Source organism: Carcharodon carcharias, chromosome 6 (genome assembly GCF_017639515.1).
Source record: "Carcharodon carcharias isolate sCarCar2 chromosome 6, sCarCar2.pri, whole genome shotgun sequence".
NCBI lineage: Eukaryota > Metazoa > Chordata > Chondrichthyes > Lamniformes > Lamnidae > Carcharodon > Carcharodon carcharias.
In genome coordinates this window covers 115,808,333-115,830,862 of record NC_054472.1, presented here as the reverse complement: position 1 = coordinate 115,830,862, position 22,530 = coordinate 115,808,333, and the positions used below count along the sequence as shown (strand labels likewise).

Below are 22,530 nucleotides of genomic sequence, written 5' to 3'. Positions count from 1 at the left end.
AGTAGGATCTCGCTTTTTAGTGCTTCACACTGGTTTTCCATTGTTTTATCCTCCAGCAGTGCTGTCCAGTCCACCTCAGCCAAGTCCCTTCTCATTTCTGCAAAACTTGCCTTCCCCCAGTTCAAGACTTTTACTCCTGTCTTATCTCTGTCCTTTTCCATGGTAATGCTAAATCTAACTGAATTGTGATCACTGTTCCCAATATGGTCGCTAACTGTCACTTCACCCACTTGTCCTTCTTCGTTCCCCAAGACTAGGTCTAGAATTGCATCTCCTCTCATTGGGCTTGTCACTAATTGGTTGAAAAAATTTTCCTGGACACACTGCATGAATTTTTCTCCCTCAGTGCCCTTTTTATTGTTTGAATCCCAGTTGATATTAGGTTAGTTGAAGTCTCCTACTATCATTGCCCTCTTGTTCTTACAAGCAGAAGTTTGCCTACATATTTGTTCTTCTATCCCCCTTTCACTATTTGGGGGTCTGTAGTATACTCCCAGTAGTGTGACTGTCCCTTTTTTATTTCTAAGCTCAATCCATAAAGCCTCATTTGTTGACTCACTTAGTATATCATCCCTTCTCACAACTGGAATTGATACTTTAACCATTAGTGCTACCCCCCTCCTTTTTTATCTCCTACTCTATCGTGTCTGAAGACTCTATAACCAGGGATGTTTAGCTGCCAGTTTTTCCCTCCTCTAGCCAGGTCTCCGTTATAGCAATGACATCCTGCTGCCATGTTGTACCTGTGCCCTTAACTCATCTACCTTGTTTGTAATACTCCTTGCATTGAAGTATAAACAGTTTAACCGTGTCAATTTTCCTTGCTGGACACTTTGTAAACATTGCATCTCCTGTAACTCCATATCTATCACAACGTCCCTAGCTAATGCTCTACCTTAATTTTTCTGATCTGCATCTGACCTATCTGATCCTGCTCCTGGGATCCCATCCCCCTGCCACACTAGTTTAAATACTCCCCAACAGAACTAGCAAAAGCCCCCGCAAGGACACTGGTCTCAGCTTTGCCTGGGTGCAGCCCGTCCGGTTTGTACAGGTCCCATCTTCCCCAGAACCGGTCCCAGTGCCTCAAGAATCTGAATCCGTCCTAGCTACACCACCTATCCAGCTACGTGTTCATTTGGTTTATCCTCTTTTTCCTGCTCTCGCTAGCACGTGGAGCTGGGAGTAATCCTGAGATTACTACATTTGAGGCCCTGCATTGTAATTTATCTCCTAACTTCCTGTACTGAGCTTGCAGGTCCTCATCCCTTAGTTTACCTATGTCATAGGTACCAATGTGTACCACGACCACTGGCTGTTTACCTTCCCTCCCCAGAATGTCCTGCAGCTGCTCCATGACAACCTGGACCCCGGCACTAGGGAGGCAACATACCATCCTTGATTTACGTTTGCGGCCATAGAAGCATCTGTCTGTGCCCCTAACTATTGAATCCCCTATCACAATAGCCCTGCCACTTGTTTTCCTCCCACCCCTCTGAGCAGCAAAGCCACCCACGGTGCTGTGAACTTGGCTCTTGCTGCTTTCCCCTGATAGGCCATCCCCTAGCCCCCCCAACAGTATCCAAAGTGGTACATCTGTTACAGAGGGGGATGACCACAGGGGACTCCTGCACTACCTTCCTGAGTCTTTTACTGTTCCTGATGGTCACCCATTCCCTTTCTGCCTGTGTAATCTTCACCTGTGGTGTGACCACCTCGCTAAACGTGCTATCCACGACTTGCTCAGCATCGCGGATGCTCCACAATGAGTCCACCCACAGCTCCAGCTCCGAAATCCAGTTAGTTAGAAGCTGCATTTGGACACACCTGCACACATGGTCACCAGGGACGCTGGAATCGTTCCTCATTTCCCGCATCCTGCAGGAGGAGCATATCACTGATCTGAGATGTCTTGCCATGACGTCCCTCTTGATTAAGCTAGTTACTCCCTTAAAAAATACGCTAGCTCGGGGCCTTATTTATGTTAGCTAGGAACCTTGTTTCTTGACTAACTATACTTGTACAGTACTACTCTGTACTTTTTTTTCAGCTCCTAACTCAGTATTAAGCAATGAATAACTTTAATAGATTGGAAAAGAAACTCACCAGGATTTACTCACCAACCAGCTGCTTTTTTAAAAAAATCCACTTTCAGAAGAATGACCCTCGCAGGTCTGGTGCACTCTTGAAGGTACTGCCTCTCCCTGTTTTTTTGGTTTGAGGAAGAGGGAGGGATGGAAACACTACAGCAATGTAATGTTTGGGGCTATTCCGTTCTTTGACAGTGGGCCCTCCTCGATCCCCTTCTGAGTCGCTGTGTCTGTGGTGACTTCTCCCAGAATGCTTCAGTCACTTCTCACTACTGCCCGATGTTGAATGTTTGAAATAAGAGGGTTGATTTATGAAAGAAGATCACTTCCTCTAGGATTTTACACTCTCTGCAGAAGAGAAGGTTGAGGATAATTTATTTAGAGCCTGGTATGTGGTTATTGTCTGACCTATATTTTTAACTCTGCTAATTGTAAATTTGATCTCCATAATTGTGGGTCAAGTATTTCGTTAAACTGCTTGGGTTTAGAAATACTCAATCTGTAACAGTTTCTTACTTCACTGATGTGAATAATTAATCTGAGGATTGAACTATTTAATTGTTGTTTTCTAAAACATTTGTTCAGAGTAAATGAAGCCTATAGAATCTTACAGCATAGGGAGATGTCATTCAACTTATTGTGCCTATGCTAGCCTGTGGAAGAGATATTAAATTTGTTCAACTCCACCACTCTTTCCTCAGCATCTTGCATTTTTTCTTTTTCAACTATATATCCAATTTTTTTTTGAAAGTTACTGTTGAATTTTCTTCCTCCACCCTTTCAGACAGTGCATTCCAGATCGTAATTGAGGGGTAAAAATATTTCTTCTGGTTTCTTTGCTAATTATCTCAAATCTGAAATACCTGTTTAACAGTACATGTTAGTGGCAACAGTTTCTCCATTTCTGAGTAGTTTGCTGTCATCCTTTTTGTTCCTTCTACTTTTTTCCCTGCAAGTTATTGTTGATGGTCTTTCCAGTTCTTATTAGTCTCCACGCTCTTCAAACTTCATGTCTCTGTGCTTTCTGCCTATCGCCCAACAACATGATTCTTTGAGTTGTTGTAGAGTCTGTGTTGGAAGCACTTGGGGAGCAGAAATCCTCCTGTGCACTTTCAGTAGTAGGTCAGCAATTCAGGGCTGTAGACTTCATTGGGTCTATTGACAGTTTGCTGATCAACTTCTCTAGAGCCCTGGCACTTGCCCATTCAAACTTTTTTTCAAAAAAAATCTCCCTCTGCAGTCTTCTGATTGCTTGTTCACCTATTGCAAGTAGCAGGTTTTGTAATCACTGGTTGATGGAAGGAGAAAAGCAGCTGAAGTTCTATTCTTTTGAAATAAAAACTGAAAATGCTGGAAATACTCAGCAGTCAGACAGGATCTGTGGGGAGAGAAACAGAGTTAATGTTTCAGGTTGATGACCTTTCTATTTTGAGTTGGGTTTATGAATCCAAAGTAACAGTTAATTTTTTAAAGAAACTTTTTAAAAACTTTTTAATTATTGTTTCCAATAATTCTACCTGATCTGAGCCTGGGAGGTTTGAATGTGGCTAAGAGGATGTTATTCTGAATGAAATGACCGATGATTATCCGTGCAAAGCATTGGTATCAACCTTAAAGATACTGCTACCTGGTTGAATAAAACTACCAAGTTACTGATTAAGAAAAATCAATTTTGTAAGGACATGAGGGAAAGTGGCACTTAACTGAGACGTGTATAATAATAAAAGGCTTACCTAGAGTGTAAAAGGGCATTAAAACAGCAAAGAAAAAAATTTGACTTGAATATGGTAAGAGAAGTCGAAGACTTCTACCATTGCAACTAGCACGACGTTAACAGATGAACAGCTGTGCAAACTTAAGGTAAATAAATCTCGGGCTCGATAAGATGCATCCGAGGCTCCTTGAGGAAATTGCAGGAACTGTGGCTCAAATCTTCCAGAAATCACTGAAAACTGGAGATGTGCCAGTGGACTTAAGAAAGGCAGATGTTTCTTTTTTACAACATAATAGCAGCCCAATAAGTTTTACATCCATTTTAGGTAAAGTTATAGGAACCTTTATTAAAGGTAAGGGCATTAGGATGGAAATAAAATCCTTAAAGGATTTCTAGTTGATGAAAAACTTACTGTTTTCTTTGAGGATATGGCAACAGACCTAGATTGGCACTGGATGTGGTGCACTTAAATTTCTGTAATGTCTTTGACATGGTTCATCTGAAAGTGCAATTCCATGAAAATATTTTACAGTGTTTATATAATTGATTGATAGAACCCAGAGGGTAGTGGTGCAGGAATATTACCAATAGGATCCCATTGGTTTGGGTTTTGGGTCCTGTTTTAATAGCTGTAGATCATTTATAAACTGGGAGTCACAAGCGCAAGGACTAAATTTGCAGATCATACAAAGCTAATGAAGATGTTCATCCAAAAACTGAACATTACAAACTACAGAAGCATTTGAATAGTAAATAGCAGATGAAATTCGTGTGGAAAAATGCTCAGTGATTCTCACTATTCCAAAGGAAAATAAACCATGTGCTTGGAAAATGAGTGCAAGCTGGGAGAAATTAAACCAGAAAATGCTGCAGAGGTCAGACAGCTACCGTGGAGAGAAACAGAGTTAACTTTTCAGGTCAATGACCTTTCATCAGAGATCTGGGGATTCTGACTGAGAAAAAAATTTGACATTATTGCAACAATGCTCAGTGGCAATCAGTTAAGTAAGTCAGATGTCGGATTTTATTAAAAGGTCAATATTTTGCCAAAATAGTGTGGTAATCCTATTTTAGAAATCATGGGTGCAATTGCATTGAAGACTAATTTTGTAGCAACCATAGTACAAAAATGATATTGTAGCTATTGAAAGGACATAGAAGAGAGTAAGTAAGAACTTTCTTGGTGTGGATGAAGGAACTGGATTATGAGAATTATTATGTAAATTGGGTACGTTCTTATTGGAAAAGAGAAGGTTGAGAGGTGATAAGATGGCTGTTTAGGTTTCTAAAGAGTCTATATAATGTAGACCAAGATGAACTGTTTTGTCTTATTCAGAACAGTGGAATCGGAAGATATAGCCTGTGCTCGAAGAGGGGTAAATTTAAAGTTGCTCTGTGAAAACATTATTTCAATGAGTGCATGTTCAATCTATTCAGTAGGTTTCTAGGGAGACAATGAAAGATCTTGGTATACAAATTACAGGTTTTTTTCACAGCTTTTACTTATCCCAAAATATGTTGTTAGATATGATATACGATTATGCTATGGTGGCTAGGTCATTGAAGCAGCTGAACGTGGTTGGTCCACGGACACTACCCCGAGGAGCTCATGTAGTAATATTGAGGTGATTGGATTTCAACAACCGCAACCATCTTCCTTTGTGCTAGGTATGACAGTGTTGGGCTTTTCTCTCCAATACAGATACAATGTCTCAAATACAGCTATCTGAAAATTGGAGTTCTTTGAAAACTGGACATTTTTATAAACTGCTATGAGTCAATTTTGATATTGAGTGAGTGAAATAACTTACACTGGGACAATTTGGCTAGGAGCTGCTTTGGGGCAATGATGTACCAGACTAATTATCGGCTTAGTGCGCCAGCTTTTTCCCAAGCTCGGAGTGGTCCAAGCGCCCCTTGTCCCCACCTGACCTGAGCCTGCAAGTCAGCCTTACTTGCTATTTAATTTTTTTTCCAAATGTTTTTTCTTCACTATGTATTCTTTTTTTCAAACTTTAATGAAAGGAATCTTATTCACTTGATTACAATTGTCTCTCCTATTAATTGAATTAATGTTCCAATTATTTCTTTCCCCTGAAAACTGATAAGATCTGATATCCAACACTGACTCAGTCCTGAGGTTGCTGGTTTTGAGATACTGTACCTGTACCGATTGGCTTCAATTTTACTAGGGCTTCTTAGTGCTGCCTTGATGTCACGAGCCAGCCCCCCCTCTCTGACATTTAAATTCAGCTCTTTTTTTCCACATTTAGACCAAGGCTGTAATGAGATCTGGAGCCAATTGGTCCTTGTGAAATTGAGCATCAGTGAGCAGGGTTTTGGTGGGTAACTGCTGCTTGATTGCTCTGTCAATTATACTTTCCTCAGTTTGTTGATGACTGAGTGCAGGTTGGTGGGGGAAGTAATGGCTGGATTGGATTTGTCTTGCTTTCTGTGGAAGAATATAGCTAGGAAATTTTCCGCTTTGTCGGGTAGATGTCAGTGCTGTACCTGTACTGGAACAGGTTAGTTGGAGGTACAACTAGTTCTGCAGCATAAATCTTTAACACCACAGCCCATAGTCTTTTGCACAGTATGCTCAGCTGTTTCTTGATGCTAATTAGGAATTGGATTGGCTGAAGACTGGCATTTGTGATGGTGGCAACCTCAGGAGGAAGCCATAATGGATCATCCACTCAGCAATTCTGGCTGATGATGGTTGCGAATGCTTCAGACTGCTTTTTGCAGTCAAATACTGAGCTTTTCCATTGTTGAGGATGGGGATGTAAATAGATCCCCCTCTTCCTATTTGTTGTTTTATTGTCTGCTATCATTAATAATTGGATGGGACAGAACACTAGAGCTTTGATTTGATCCATTGCTTTTAGGATCATTTAGCTCATTCTGTTGCATGCTGCTTCCACTATTTAACATATATGTAGTTCTGTGTTGTAACTTCAGGTTGGCACCACATTTTTGGGTGTGCCTGGTGCTGCTAATTGCATGTTGTTCTACACCAGGGTTGGTCATCTTAGGTTCACCTGCTCTAAATGTGCACAATCCTATGAATTGATGGTAATGGTAGAGTGAGGGATATACCGGGTCATAAGGTTACAGATTATGGTGGATACGGTTCTGCTGGTGCTGATGGCCCACCCACGACAGCTACTAGATCAGTTTTGAATCTATCCCATTCAGCGTGGTGGTTATGCCGTACAATATGAAGTGTCCTCAGTGTGAAGATATTACTTCATTTCCACAAGCAATGTGTGGTGTGTTCTCCCATCAGTACTGTCATAGACATGTGCTTCTGTGGCAGATAATTTGGCGAGGATGAGGCCAAGCCCATGATCAGCCTATGAGATTATGAGACTATGGGGATCGGAGTCAGTGTTGCCTCCAAGGGCCACACCCTCTTGACAATATCAAATGATGAAGAAAGGCGATTACACTTCATTTGGACATGAACTTCCTTTTTCTGTTTTGTATGAGGCTCAATACTTTAAGGAATCAAGCTGAATATAGGAAGCACAGAGGAGAGCTGAACAAGGAAATGAGAGGCAAATAGTGTATGAGAATAGATTAGTTAGCAATCTGAAAGGGAACTCGTCTTTTATAAACATTTGAGTAGTGAAAGTCAGGCCAAAGGAGGGGTGGGGCTATTAGGGACTACAAATGGAGATCATAAGGAGGTGAAGGACAAGGCTGAGTTAGTAAATGAGTACTTCACATCTGTATTCTCAAAGAAATTGGACAGGATAAAAATAAAGAGGAGGCACTTTAAAGGTTGGCAGCGCTCAAAAGCAGAGAAGTCACTGGGCTGAATTGGATACATTTTAGGTTCACCTGCTCTAAATGTGCACAATCCTATGAACTGAGACTGCTCTTTAATTGCATCATAGAGAACTGCAGAGATGCACAGCATGATGTAGTTTTTTAATGTATTCAGAAGAGGAAGTACCTAATGATCACTGCATTGATGTTTGGCTCAGATGAATAAAATGTTTAAAATCTTTTGAAATGCAAAACAGCCATTCTAGAACCAGATTTTTGGGGGCAAATACTTCATTACCATGCATTTCAGCTTTTCAATTTAGTAAGTTTAATTTCCATTTTAATGAACAAAATGTGAATTTTTTTAAATAAAAAGTGCTTTTGCATAATCTGACAAACCTTTTGGGAGGATAGAATGGTGTCACTTTTAAATTCAAGCATTAAAATTTGTAAGGGTAGCAGAGTGTTGGCTGCACAAAATTCTTGTTGCGTGAAAAAACAGTGCATTGAAATTTAGTTCAACATCAAATCAAGACCTAGATTGTTTTTTTTTAAATCATCCTGTTAGAAGAACTATTCTGCTCAGTTTGGTGATTGGAGGTTTAGTTTTCACTATGAAAATCAAAGTACATTCTTGAGTGTAGGCTGCTATTTACTTGGGATCTTGACGTTTTTAACCAAAGTGCAGTCATGGATTGTTAAGACAGTCTTGGTCATTTGGGAAAGGGAACAGTCAAGCAACAGTTTAATATTGAACAAAAACAAAAATACCTGGAAAATCTCAGCCGGTCTGACAGCATCTGCAGAGAGGGATACAGTTGACGTTTCGAGTCCATATGTCAACTGTATCCCTCTCCACAGATGCTGAGTTTTTCCAGGTATTTTTGTTTTTGTTCTCGATTTCCAGCATCTGCAGTATTTTGCTTTTATCTAAGTGATACAGATAAATCATTTCTGCTGCAGTTGTGCATTTCTTATGTTTCAACAACAAAACAAAGAATGTTCTTTTTGTAAGAATAGTGCTCCTGATTTTCTACCAAGATTAGAAAAGTCTAGATACCATGGTTCACAGTGATTTAATTTCACAATATTTCATTTGCAGAAACATTATTCCCAGGATAGTGAACGTTTGTAAGTGCTTTAATCTTAAGCCTTGCTCTGAAGTTGGTATCAATCTTTTCAAAATCACACTTCTCCCTTATTCACCTACTGTATTTGCAAGAAAAGTGGTTTGATTTCCATGGGAGTCAGACCATTTACAATATAGGTTCAATTTCCAAATCACTCAATTCCTGAATTGTGTAGGAAAATATACGTGGATTGTGACACTTCTTATCTGATGGTGAAGAATAACATTTGTCAATGTCTTAGTGGCTAACTGCAATAGCTAACATTGCCACTAGTTTAGAGATGTTATGTCTAGCTTTCAGTAACAAATTACTATACCAGTGGATGGAACAGAAAGGGGAAAAAAACTCTCTCAGACAATCCCAATTGTTGGATTGGGGTTAGAAGAAATTATATATTTTTAAAAAACATTTTCTTACAAGTGCCATTTTAAAATATTATGCCATCATCATCGCTGTCTACCTTTTTGTGCTTTTCAGAAGCTCATTTATGCAAATGTTACTGTTATTAACAATCGGATTCTTGCATTCTGATTACTAATAATTCTATATATTTGCACGCTGACTGATATTGCATCCATGATCAGTTTAATAGCTTGAATTTCAGTGAACTCCTGTGCGTCAAGCAAATTTAAAGCTGTGGTTATTTGACATTCCACCCAAGTTTTCTGGTGGTAATGACAGAAACTATAAGCCATCATTACTCCACTGAAGCTGATAGCAGCTTTTGTAGTGTGCAGAATAACATGGAAATCCTGAAGTTGCTGTCAGTAATTCTACACTTCTCCAGAGGGTGTGCTGTTGAGGTCATCTCCCCGCAAGACTACAATCAATAGGAATCAGTTTAATTGAGAACTTGCAATGATACTGTTAGTCTGGCCTTAAAAAAAAACTTGGAAAAAAGCTGTATCTTGTTGAATGAAATGTAACTGAGTTTTTAACTATGACTAAGTTTGTAATTATTGCTCACTGCCCTCAGTGGCCTGCCATAATTAAAAATTCTATCCTTTTTAAAAAAATAAATGTTTGTTTGCATTTTATTTTAGCTTCCATCATAATCCAATAATATTATTCCACTATCTAAAAATTTAACTTAGAAGTGGAAGATACCAGGTGCTTTTATCTTCCTGATTTGTTGTGAATACTTCAGTATCTTTGGTTGCTTTTCTGCTTGTGACATCACTGCTGCTGTATGCCAAGACATCCCCTTGACTTGGTGCCATATTTAAAATGTTGTCAGGAAAGAGTACTGAAGGAAATCTGAGGTGGTTTGTTTTGCTACGGTAAATAATTTTTTCAGTAGTTAAATAAAAATGGGCTGGTATCATGGTTGCAAGCGAGCATTCATGTTTAAAAAGAATAAAGTTGCTATCTGAAACCATTTGGGTTCTTAAAATATTTCAAGGAGCAATTCCAGTGCATAAGTTTGTAATAAAAGCTTGTGGAATACTTGGTTTTATGGCAGGAGGTATAAAATTTAAAAATGTAATGATGAACTTATCTCAAAACTTTAGTAAGACCACATTTCAAGCACTGTGTGCAGTTTTGGGCTCCAGTGTTGTAGATATGTGAAATAAAAAGGGTCCAGTAAACATTCATTGGATACCGTTTGGTGAGGGAAGGCAACACAAGAAAGACTTATAAAACCAGATTCAATTTTTCTTAGAACAGAGGAGGTTATGAAGTGATTTGTTAGAAGTATTTACAAGAATGCATTTGCTGTACTAAGGTACAAATTGTTTCTATTTATTGAGGAGTCCAAAATATGAGACAAAGATATAAAATTAAGAACCGAGAGCAGGAGAGTCCTTTTTTTATGTAGAATCAAAGTGATTACAGTATGAAAGGAGGTCATTTGACCTACCAAGGCCATGCCGGCTCTCTGTAGAGCAATCCACTCATCTCGTTCCCCTACTCCATCTCTGTAGCCCTCCAGTGCCTATCGAAATTCCTTTTGAAATCATTGTTGGTCTCTACTTCCACCACCCTCAGACAATGGATTCCAGATCATAGTTGTGTGGCTGTGGAAAGCATTATCAACATTGGTGATTGAAGCAGAGGTCATGGCATCATTCAAGAATAGGTTAAATAAGTAGTTGAAAGAAAAGAGAATAAAGGGAACGAGGCATGGAATTATGACTGCCGCCTCTTTGTGTAGTTAAATTTCCTACCTGCACCCACAGGTCAGTTTTATTTATAGCTTAACCTTGCAGATTATGACCATATGAATGACTTCTTGCAAATGAATCAAATTGTTAGTTGGATTATTTAATACAAATTTTTAGTAATTTTTAGTGGTTAAACAAGAACAAGTTACTTTATGATTTGAAAGCAGTGACATTAATTTGAAGATTTTTGTTTTGGAAATTTTGAATTTTATTTCTACTTACAACCACTACCACATTTTTTGTTTCAGTTCTAATGTTAATGTTGAATATATAGAAAGGGACTCGCTAGTGAACCCGAAAGCTGTTGATTGGAAGAATTGGGATGTTTTCAAGTTGCTCACAGTGCAGTTGAAGTAAGCTATAAAACAGTAATAAAGCTCTTCAATTTCCAGAACTAAACTTGATCATTTTAAATGCAATTTATTACTTTAATTCTTCCCATTGGTGCATAACCTTTCCTGACAAACCCCCTTTTTTTAATGAGATGTCCTTGAGGTCAGAGAATCCAATACTCTGCTTGTTTTCCAGAATGACTGACTGAATTGATCTTTAGCAGAGTTACAATGCTAGTGGACTAAAGGACCAGGGAAATTGAACGTTTGACATTATGTTAGATAACTCGTGTGTTATGATTTTGGTAGAGACCAGTAATATTTTAAATTTTTTTTTTTAGAATCTGAAAAACCAGGCATGGTTGAAACAAGTATTTTACTGCACAAAAATTAAAGAACATGAACTCTAATAATTTTGGTCATTGTCCCACCTTGTACCTTTCCTAAACTTGATTATCTAGAACTCCATGACTGTATCCTAGCTCACATCAAGTTCTGTTTCTCCCATTTGGTTGGTTGGCATCCTTTCATCTGTGAACGATGTTGGGGATGTAGCCTCAGAACTTTGAGATCAGATGAGATCATTTGCTGCACTTCTTTTGATGACTGAAAAATCTGATTTTGGAAAGGCAAATCGGCCATAAGTGGCACACACTTGCCATCGGTGCGGGTTGATCTCTGACGCCATGTTTCCAGAGCTAGCATCTGTTTTGAATCTTCTGAAACCGCATGCTGTTATGGTAGCAAACTGCAGAGCACAACTGGTGTTGCTATCTACCTCTGTGCATACTGGCTCCTGGTCTGGCAAAGTTGCTTTAAAAGTTCTCATCCTTGTTTTAAAATCCCTCCCTCCGTCCCTATCTCTAATTTCCAGTAGCCCTACACTTTGAGATCCCTTTGGTCCTCCAATTTTGGCCTCTTGTTCACCCCTGATTTTCATTGCCCACCGCTGACTAGCATGCGTTCAGCTGTTAGGGCCTAAAGTCTGGAATTCCCTCCCTAAACATCTTTGCCTCTCTACCTCTCCTCCTAAACCAGAGCTGAAAGCTTGCCTCTGATCAAACTTTTGGTCACCTATCCTAAAATCTCCTTATGTGGCTTGGGATCAAATTTTTTTTGATGATGCTCCTGTGAAGCACCCTGAGAGGTATTACTATATCAAAGATGCTGTGTTAATGCAAATGTTTTAATAACAATAACAGCATGTCAAGAAAAGATGCTTGACTTTTGCCTCCATATTAGCCAGCTTAGTCAATGAAGAATATGCTGTAGCTGGGTAATTTGTTAGATCATTATTTTCAGGGTAGTGCTGGAATAAGGATGAAGGGAGAGATCATTATTAAAATATGTACTTGTTTCTATTCCCTTCTTCCATGGCTCTCCTGCATTGTTTCCTGACATTCTCTCCTGCTTTATTTTTACATTTAGCTCATACATTTCTTTTCCCCAGCAGTCTTTGCCCTGCTTCTGCCATCTGTTCAACTTGAATCTGTAGTTTATAAATTCCCTCTACTTATCCATTTTCCACAAACACTTCTGCTTCTCTGGTTTAGCCCACTGTCTTGTCTGCTCCACATGGCTAATGCTTACGATATTGGCAGCAGTGTGATGAGGACCAGACAATTAAATGTCTGAAGAAGTCTGTACAGAAGGAAAACATTCATTCATCTTCAAGTAAGTGCCTATAATGTCGCAGAACAATAATGCATTAAGCAGCTTGGGGATTGCAGTAACATTTTGTGCCAAATCTTCTAGAAGTTGGAAGTCTGGAATATTAAGATCAAACTATTGAGAGGATGATTTCATTGAAATCTTCCTTTATTTCTATTTCGTTAAAAATGCAATCTTGATTCAAAAAATGAAGTCAAAGACCAGCTTGCCAATCCAGCCTGCTCTTTCACTTTAGATCTACCAACAAATGGAATGGATTGTTATTAAACGTGCACCAGAAGGGCTTGGCACTGCAACAACATTGAAATGAGGCAGTATTCTAAAGTTCCACAGGCATTTTAATTCACTGTTGCCTTAGTAACCAGTCATTTTTCCAGTTCCTGTTAGTAACCATTTTATCCCATTTGCTGGCAACTGATAAAGTGCCAACTATGTTCTGCCCTGAAGAACTATGTCATGGAATGGTTCTGATTTATGAACTAGGAAGATTGGAATTTTCTTTGTATGCTTTAAGCTCTCATTTTCCTACCTGAAAATCATTGATTTACCAGATCCCATACAAATTTGCAAGAATGGGTAGACAAAGCATGCCTTCACTAGAAATGTAAATGCACAACTAAATTCCCCATCTCCTTCGTTTTCTGTCTTTACATAGCACTGGTATGTAGAAAGGTTAGTATTAAGCAGTTTGAACACAATTTGTCAGATTCAGACTTGCCTGTAATATATTCTGGGGACAGAATGATTTTTAAAAAATTGTCAGCATTGATTATGAACTATAAACATTCTGTAAATAAGACTAATTTTGAATTCAAATTATAAAAAGGCAGTTATATTTTGAGCATACAAAATTACATTTTGACATCCATATTGAAGCTATTAATCATAAATAGGCAAAAGAATCAGTTTGCTTTATTGTTCATAGTTTATTATAAAATTTTCAGCAAATGTTGCTGCCAAGACCTTAACTCACAACAAGTCCTGTTCACACTTCACCCCTGTGCTTGCTGACCTGCACTGGCTCCCTGTCTGGCAATGTCTCGATTTTAGAATTCTGACCCTTATTTCCAAATCCTTGCATGGCCTTGCCCTTCCCTACTTCTAACTTGCTGCAGTCCTATAACTTTTCCAGATCTCTATGCTCCTCCAATTCTGACCTCTTGCTGGTTTACTTTATTTCAGCATTAGCAGCCGTGCCTTCAGATGCCTAGGCCTTAAGCTCTGGAATTCGCTCCCTAAACCTCCCAGCCTCTTGCACTTTTTAAGACTCTCCTTAAAAGCAATTGCTCTAGAAATTGCTCCTGGTGCCTTGGGATCTTTTATGTTAAAGGTGCTCTATAAATGCAATGTCTGATAGCATAAAAGAGAATGCTGCTGTTTGCAGCGAGGGAAAGAAGCTACTTCTAGTAAACCACATCACCAACTGACTAGTGCTTGTCTGCCCACCAATTTTCTTAATTTTTCTGAATGGAACAACAAAATCTTTGAATCCCCAAAATTAGGCATTATAGGAATTAAGTAAATGTGTTGATTTTCAGCAGAAAATGGTAGGCAAAATGTTTTCCTAAAAGCTAGCTAGAAAATCCTATAAGTTTCTCATGTTTCAGTTTTAACACAAGAATTCTTTGGTTTTTGTTCTGGTTTTGCACACTTTTTGCATCCAACCCATTGATTTCTTCATGATTTATACATCTTTCTTAGTACAGATGTCAGAAAAAAAAGGAATATTATTAATCTTCAATGGCGTTGCTTACATGCTGAGGAGTGGAAGCCTGAAGCAGGAGTACTTGGCTAAGGTTGGTTGTGGAGTGAAAGGCAATCAAGGACTGAGGCTTTGAAGACTAGGATATGCAAACCTAGTGGTATAGGATTGAGACAGATGGTTGCTGAGAACTATGGTGGTGAGTTAGTGGCAATCAAAAATCATGAAGGCTGGTCAGTTAGGCCTGGGGAATGAACAGTAAGGAAGGTGACGGACTGATGAGTGGTATTGGTGAAAATGCACTGTTTTATTTGAAGTAATTGAGTAGCTGTAAAGAAATGAGCATTAAATTGAAAAAGCAAGTTGAATTTTGTCTTTTTCATTTATTCAACCAAGATAATCACTATTATGAGACAGTATGAGACTTTAAACAAATGATAGCATGGTCAAAATTTTTTTTTCCTCTGAGGGCTGGTTTTCGGGAGTTCCTTGAAGGCAAAGCATTCCTTAAAGGATCTTTAAGAAATGAGAGACTCAGTACATGCCACCAAGAATCCAACCAGAATTAAACAGTTCTCCTTTGTTCACCACAGTTGTCCTCCTCCACTGGCAAATATTAAAATAAACTTAAGGCCTGGAAGGTCAGGCTCTTCTGGATTGACCAGGCTCCCAACTTTTTCTACGCAAACTTTTTTTATATAAAGAAAACACTCACAACAATAGCTAAACAAAACATTACATACAGGCAGACACTTCTTTAGCAGAAACATTTACATATGATACAAACACACAGACATGTGAACAAGGGACAGGAGTAGGCCCCTCAGTCCCTCAAACCTGCTCTGTTTAATAAGATCATGGCTAATCTGATAGGAAACTTAAATCTCCATCCGCCTACCCCTGATTTCCTATCACCCCCTTGCTTATCAGGAATCTATCCACCTCTGCCTTAAAAATATTCAACGACTCTGCTTCCATGCCTTTTTAGGAAGGGAGCTCCAAAGATTCACGACCCTCTGAGAAAATTTCTCCTCATCTTCGTTCTAAGTGGATGCCCCTTTATTTTTAAACAGTGACCCCTAGTTCTAGATTCTCCCACAAGAGGAAATACTCATTCTACATCCACCTTGTCAAAACTCCTTAGGATCTTCTATGTTTCAAACAAGTCGCCTCTTACCTCTTGTAAACCCCAGTGGATACAGGCATAGCCTGTCTAACCTTTCCTCATGAGACAAACCTGCCCATTCCATGTATTAGTCTAGAAAACCATCTCTGAACTGTTTTCAATGCATTTACATCCTTCCTTAAATAAGATGACCAATACTGTACACAGTACTCCAGACGTGGTCTCGCTCGTGCTCTGTATAACTAAAGCATAACCTCCCTATTTTTGTATTCAATTCCCCTCACAATAAATGATAACATTCTGTTAGCTTTAAAGAAAAACCTAAGGGCATCAAAAAACTGGATTTCATCCACAATATTTTTTTCTCCGTTTATCCCAGATCTCTCTACTTTAAACTTTACTTACAAAGTAATTTATTGGATAAATATGAAAGAGGAAAAAGCCATTAGAAAGCATTTAACTTTTTTCTTTTATGCTTGATTTTTGTTGTTTGAACAGTAGTTTGTAAACTCTCTCACCCTGAAAGTCGTCCTCCCCTCAAACCCACTCTCCCTCTCTTTCTCCACAGCCAGAGCTGTTTTACCTGCACTTGATCCTCCACCATTTTGGTCTCCCTCTCCAGATCCGTCAATGATGGTACTAAGATCCCAATTCAATTTTCTTTTCCTTTTTTTTATATTGAAATATAGGGAATTTTGTAGCTGGTAGAGGTGTGGGGAGAGGATTGTTGTTATTTGCGCAATATGGACTCTCAGATTTTTTTCGAAATACACGTTTTACTTTAAAGTGGAGAACGGACACTCTGCTTTTGAAACGAAATGGAGTTGAGAAATCAGGTGACCCTTTTCACTGTCAATATACATGGAAGGTAACCTGCATGTCTGAATAAGATATTAAAATACAAATGACCTTTCCGGACATTTCATTGAGAAGGCATTAAAATACAATGAACCTTTCCTGTGGATTAATGGCCACCATTATCCAAATACTTACAGAAGCTATTTCACGATGAACTTGCAGACTTCTTGGATTTGGAGTGGAATTCCAAAGAATGGGTGCAATAAGAATCTTATTCTATCAAGGATATGTAAATGGATGATCTAACACCATTGTATGTCAATGGCCAAGTCCCAGAGATTATTTGTGAGGATGATGAAAGATAGATGCTATGGTCACATAACAGAAACCGTGCTTCTGATAAAGGACACTTAAGATAAATTTTGGGGAGGAGCAGATGGAAAAAATGAAAAGTAGTTCTAGACCATCAGAGGAACAGGACCCTGCCTAAAATCAATCAGAAGGCAGAGAATTTGGGTTGGCCTTTACCTAACTATTTGAGGAATCAAACCAGGTTTTCACTGCAGGGATTCAACTGCACCTTGAAGCCAGAGAAACCCGCTACTGCAAGAAGTAAGCCACTGCAAATCTGTCTTCTTAAACCTCCAACCTCTTCAGTGGAGCAAAAGGGAATTATAGGCCTGCAATATTTCAAGTCGCCTTGTCGAAAGAAGCAAGTGCGAGGGTGAATTTTTCGATTTTGACCTAAGTGACCTACCTCTCTTGTAATCACCTTTTCTTGTTTGTGTGTGTCTGTGTGATTGGCTGCTGTTGAATATATTGAGTGTTGAGAAATAACATTTATCCTTCTGTTTATAAAGCTAGGAGAATACCTGTCATTTATGTATTCATGAGAACAGCGCTTGGGGTTAAAACACCAGTTGTAAAACACATCTGCCTTGGGTCAGTTATGTTTTGGGAAAAGGGGGAGCCATCCTACCATCTCTTCTCTGTCTGTAACACTTTATTTATAAATAATTAAAAGGATTCACCTGGGTGTATCCCCCTGGCAGTAGAAGGCCTAAGGGTTAAGATTTTGGGCAAGAGATGCAGGGGGAATGTGAGGACGAACTTTTTTTTTAATGTTGTGAATGCAAATGACCTGGAATGCACAATCCACAAGAATGGAATCAGAAACTTGTTAAATGATTTATGGGGTACAGGTTGTTTGCAATAAATCTCCAATTGTGAATTAAATCATCAGGTTCTACGAGACTTAACCGTCCAACAAGAATGAATACTTGAAATGGTAATTTCAAAAGATTTATTAACGATTAAAAGGTAGAAAGGTAACAAGTTAAGATAAAATGCGAAGTTTCAATTAACAGTAAGAGAAAGCTTAACTTTAACAATTAAAAAGACTTCTCTCAATTTTCCTCGGTTGATCAGGCCGAAGACTCGAAGTGATAACCCTCTGTCACTCAGTATGAGGGTCACATGGTAACAAAATAGCTCCTTGAAGCCTTCATTTTTATACTCAAAAGATGTTGTAAGCCCACCTTAGCCAAATTGTTGGAAACGGCTAATTGACAAATATAGACCAATCATGTGATGAGTTAAAATCATTGGTTCTATGTAATTACATACATAGCTTAAACTTAGGACAATGTGTCTTGATGTCTTTACAAGAGTCCCATTCATTAAGAGTGACTCAACAATCAAGGACAGTGTGTGTTCCTGATAGGGAGTTTAAGGCTTATCTTATTTCTTGCCCAGCTGCTACAGCACTTTAATTCTCTCATAAGAAACACTAATGGAGAAATACAGAAATAACATTGTGACTTCTAATTAACTACTGATTATTAATTGCTTATCCTTTATTTATCCGAATAATTGAACAACTTCCTTCTAATGAAATCATCTGTTGCATGTCAGTGACTGCTCCATAATACTGTTTTGAGTTAACTTGTAAAAGGTTAACATCAAAATGGCTTCTTATCACAAGTGTTTTAACACAAAGTGGTGAGTTGAGCTTGTTAGCTTATTACAATGAATATAACATGAAATGAACCTGAAAATAGTTGTTACACTAAAATCTATACCCAGACTTACTCAACTAATGATTTCAAAAGGAAATTGGATGGGCATTTGAAGGAAATAAGCTTGCAAAGCTAAGGGGATTGAGTGGGGGAGTGGGATTGCTCTGCAATGCATGGACCTGATGGGCTGAATGACTGCCACCTGTGCTGCACGTAACTGTGACTTTATGACTCTAAACTCACTTTAACATTCCCTTGTACTGAGGATGACCATAACTCCCCATTTGATTTCCCTTAGTGAGGGTGAGAGAGAATGATTTTGTTGCCCTCATTTCAGTTGTTTGCATCCTCCCCCAATGCAAGTAAACACGTAGAAGGAATGTCCAACCCACACTTTGCATCCCTATTAGTGAAGCCATTGGGAAGTACTCACTGTATGAAGCAAATCCTTCCACCCCAACATTAAGAACCTATTACTACTTCAGTTAAGCTTCCCCCCGCCACTATCCACATCGCCCATCATTTGGAACATAGAAGCATAGGAAATAGGAGCAGGACCAGGCCATTCGACCCCTCGAGCCTGCTCCACCATTCAATTAAATTATGGTTGATCTCTTCCTCAGTGCCATTTTCCCTGCACTGTCCCAGTATCCCTTAATGCCTTTAATATCTAAAAAAAACTGTTAATCTCTGTCTTGAGCATACTCCATGACTGAGTCCCCACTGCCATCTGGGGTAGAGAATTCCAGAGATTCACCACCCTTGAGTGACCAAATTCCTCCTCATCTCAGTCCTAAATGGCCTACTACTCATTCTGAGACTGTGTCCCCTGGTTCTAGACTCCCCATGTAGGGGAAATACCCTTCCTGCATTTTCTGGGGATTAGAGCCCATCTTTGCTGCTGAACAGTTTTTCCCCAAACACACACATTTTGATGACTCAACCTCATTTGCATATTTACCCCACTTTCCTGCTGCCAATCACGAAGCTGATTAGAGCCAATTTCATTGTCCTTCTGATCCCATCATCTTTTCTCTCCCCTCTTTTTCCTCCTTTTACCATTTTAGTCTAGTTCAGTTATCCTCCACTATTTAACCTTTTTGATCTGAATGTTGTACTTGACTGCCCTTATGCAATACCACAAAAGATCAACTAGCTGTATATTGGGGAAAAAAATGGTTGGTCAAAACATTCCATTTATAATACATTGATAACTTCTATGTCAGCCTGGTCCAACAGAAAGTCCCTAATTCCCTCAGTGATTTATACTGCTGTTGTATGGTTTTTCAGAGGTGATGGATCTGCCACTGGAGATCCTGATTTCCTACGGAAGCACATCTGCATTTCCCTGTATAAGCTATAGTCTAAAACTAGTGCACATCTCTGAAATTCCTGTGTAGCCTTTTTAATTGCTCTTCTCAGCCTATGTTCTGCAACAGACCACTGGGTGATGAGAAGGAAAGGTGGGAACATTGCTTAACATTTTTGTTTCTTTCACAATACTTCACTGCATGTCTTGCCAATATGTTTATTACTCTTGGACAGAGGGCAACAGGCATGGCACCAAGCCAGAAGTACACATTACTCCACTCCTCCAAGCCCTGCTGAGGGGCACTGAAGACAGGACACATTGATTTCTGGATGTGGGTGTCATTAGATGACCTAGGGTGCGGCTTTGACTGTGAAGTCCCTCATCCCGAGAGCTGCATAATAGTGCCATGGGTTCCATGTCCCTCAGTGAGGAAGGTAAGGCAGCACACTGTGCACTTCTCAGTTTATTTCATTGCAAGACTGAGCACCAGCAGGCTCTTCACCCTCTTAAAGTAGTATTAATGCTCTCACCGTACTATGTGTAAGGGCACCTCTATTTTCCTACCCTACACTGTGTCTACAAGTTCTCCCAATACAGGAAAACTACCCTGCACTATCCTAAAATACTCCTCTGCTTTAAGATCCTCTTATTCCCTATATACTCTCACCAAACTAGTCTTAACTGCCAGTGCCAAGTTACTGACTGAGCACCTATACAGTCATCCTGATGTCCTTGTGAAGTGCTGTATTTCCACATTTCAACCCCCCTGTCCCCCCCACTGCCTTCACCTCCTAGAGATTATAGTCAACCATTATCACCTACTCTCCCTTTCTTGTGGGTTCACCACAGGAGGAGGATGGTAATGATGAGGACCAAACTGCACAGGAGATAAGGATATCTCTTAGGACGTCAGAAAATTCTAGATCTCAAGCTGACAAACCTCACACTCTGTCTGCGAGTCAGAAGCAAGACCAGGTGCCTATAGGTAGAATGCATGAAACAAATGTTTACTATCTTTAAAAATCTTCAATTACAAATTTCAAGCCTTTCTGTTACAGGAGCTCCTCATTCGACCTTTAACAAATGATTGACAGTTGCTACACTTCACCTCCACAGGTGTGGCTTACTTTTGAATGTATTAACTGGGCAAGTCCAGAAAAATCCCATGCTCAGCTCCATTAGCTCAAAGGCAGCTGAATGTAAATAAGGCTAGTTTCAGCTAAGTAGTGAATCACAGAACAGCTCCAGGATCAAGCAGTGCTGAGAGAACCTCTTAAAAGGAGAGAACATCAAAGAGTTTTTCCATGAGTTTTCTCATTTAAAAAAACAATTAATTTCAAATGACTTTCCAGCAACCCCCAAAGTGCTGCAAATAGCAAGGAAACTCAGGCCAGTATCATTATAAAGTGGCCATGTATATTTGCCACACTTGTTACGTTTTTAGATGGTGTTGTATTAGAAGGTGTTAAGTTTTGCTAATATTAGTAACACCTAATCGGGACAAAACTTGGAGAAATCAGTGCCTGTTCAGAAATGAGGAAATGTTGCTGGTACACATCTATTAACTTTTTAAATAGACACATAAAACTTGAAATCCCCAACCTCTTCACTGTTTTATACAAACTATTATAATTCAGATGTATTTTTTTTAAAGCAGTCGTATTCAAAGTGAACAAAATCAGGATTTGGGTAGTTTTTAAAACATCAAAGCCTTTTCAATGTTAGAAAAACTGGGGCCTTCTAATTTGGATGCCATACATCTCATTAAATAATTTTCCTACTTTCCACACCTCTTTTCCCTTGCTTCACCTTCAGCATATTCTCTCCTCCAAGCTTTCCCATGTTCCTATCAGCTGTGGTAACGCTGTTGCTGTTTAAGTCCAAGTTTTAGTTTTAGGTCTCATTTCATTGCAGTGCTGTGAGAGGGCTGCATTGTCGTAGATGCCATCTTTCAAATGAGGCATTAATCATAGCCCATGTCTGCTCCTCTGGTGGAGGTAAAAGATTCCATGGCACTATTCAAAGAGCACGTGTAAAGATTCATTGACTTAATAAAGTTGACAGAGGGACTTAATAATTTGTGGCAATTGGGGCGAATTTATTCAGTGTAAAACTTAACAAACCAGGCAGTAGTTTACAGGCTTTACTTCCTGTTTTGACCATGGACAGTGGAACATGCTAGGACTTGTCACGTCGTCTTCTCTTGCTTGTAGTTTTACAGTCCTTGAGGCTGCCTTTTGCCATGGCTTCCTTCTGTGCTGTGGCAAGGGTTTTTCCTCACTCCTTTTATTACATTTCTAGTGCCTGGGTCTCCTTAGTGTGACATGAGTCAGACTTGATATGATTACATTAGTCCTGGCCCAGAGGTGCTGTGATGTGATTTGTTCTTGCTGTAATTGAGTTAGTCCTGACTATCTAATGGTTACATTTCAAGAAAAGTCTACATAGCTTCTTGATAATACAATTAAGTTCAGGAGTTAACAAGGTTTGCAATCAGACTTTAGCAATTGTAGACAGTTAACCTGAGTTTGTTATGCTAATATGAACAGTCTAAAACATATAAAACTAAACAGTTTAAAATGCATAAAAGTAATCACTATAAAGAATCCTTAGCGGTCTCAGTACTTACAAAATGAGATGTTAACATGATTCCTGGTAGTTACAAGATGGAATGTTATCATAATTAAATGTTGACTAT

General features: G+C 39.1%; 1 protein-coding gene across 5 annotated transcripts in view; it reads left to right on the top strand.

Annotated features, from left to right (window-relative positions):
* efr3a (EFR3 homolog A (S. cerevisiae)) overlaps positions 1 to 22,530 on the top strand; it is a 255,404-nt gene that overhangs the window by 5,170 nt on the left and 227,704 nt on the right. The window contains exon 3 of one of the 5 annotated variants that reach the window (XM_041189695.1): positions 20,066 to 20,266. The exons of the other annotated variants lie outside the window; for them this stretch is intronic. The gene's annotated coding sequence lies outside the window, so the exon portion shown is untranslated. The remainder of the gene's footprint in view (positions 1 to 20,065; positions 20,267 to 22,530) is intronic. 5 annotated transcript variants of the gene reach the window in all.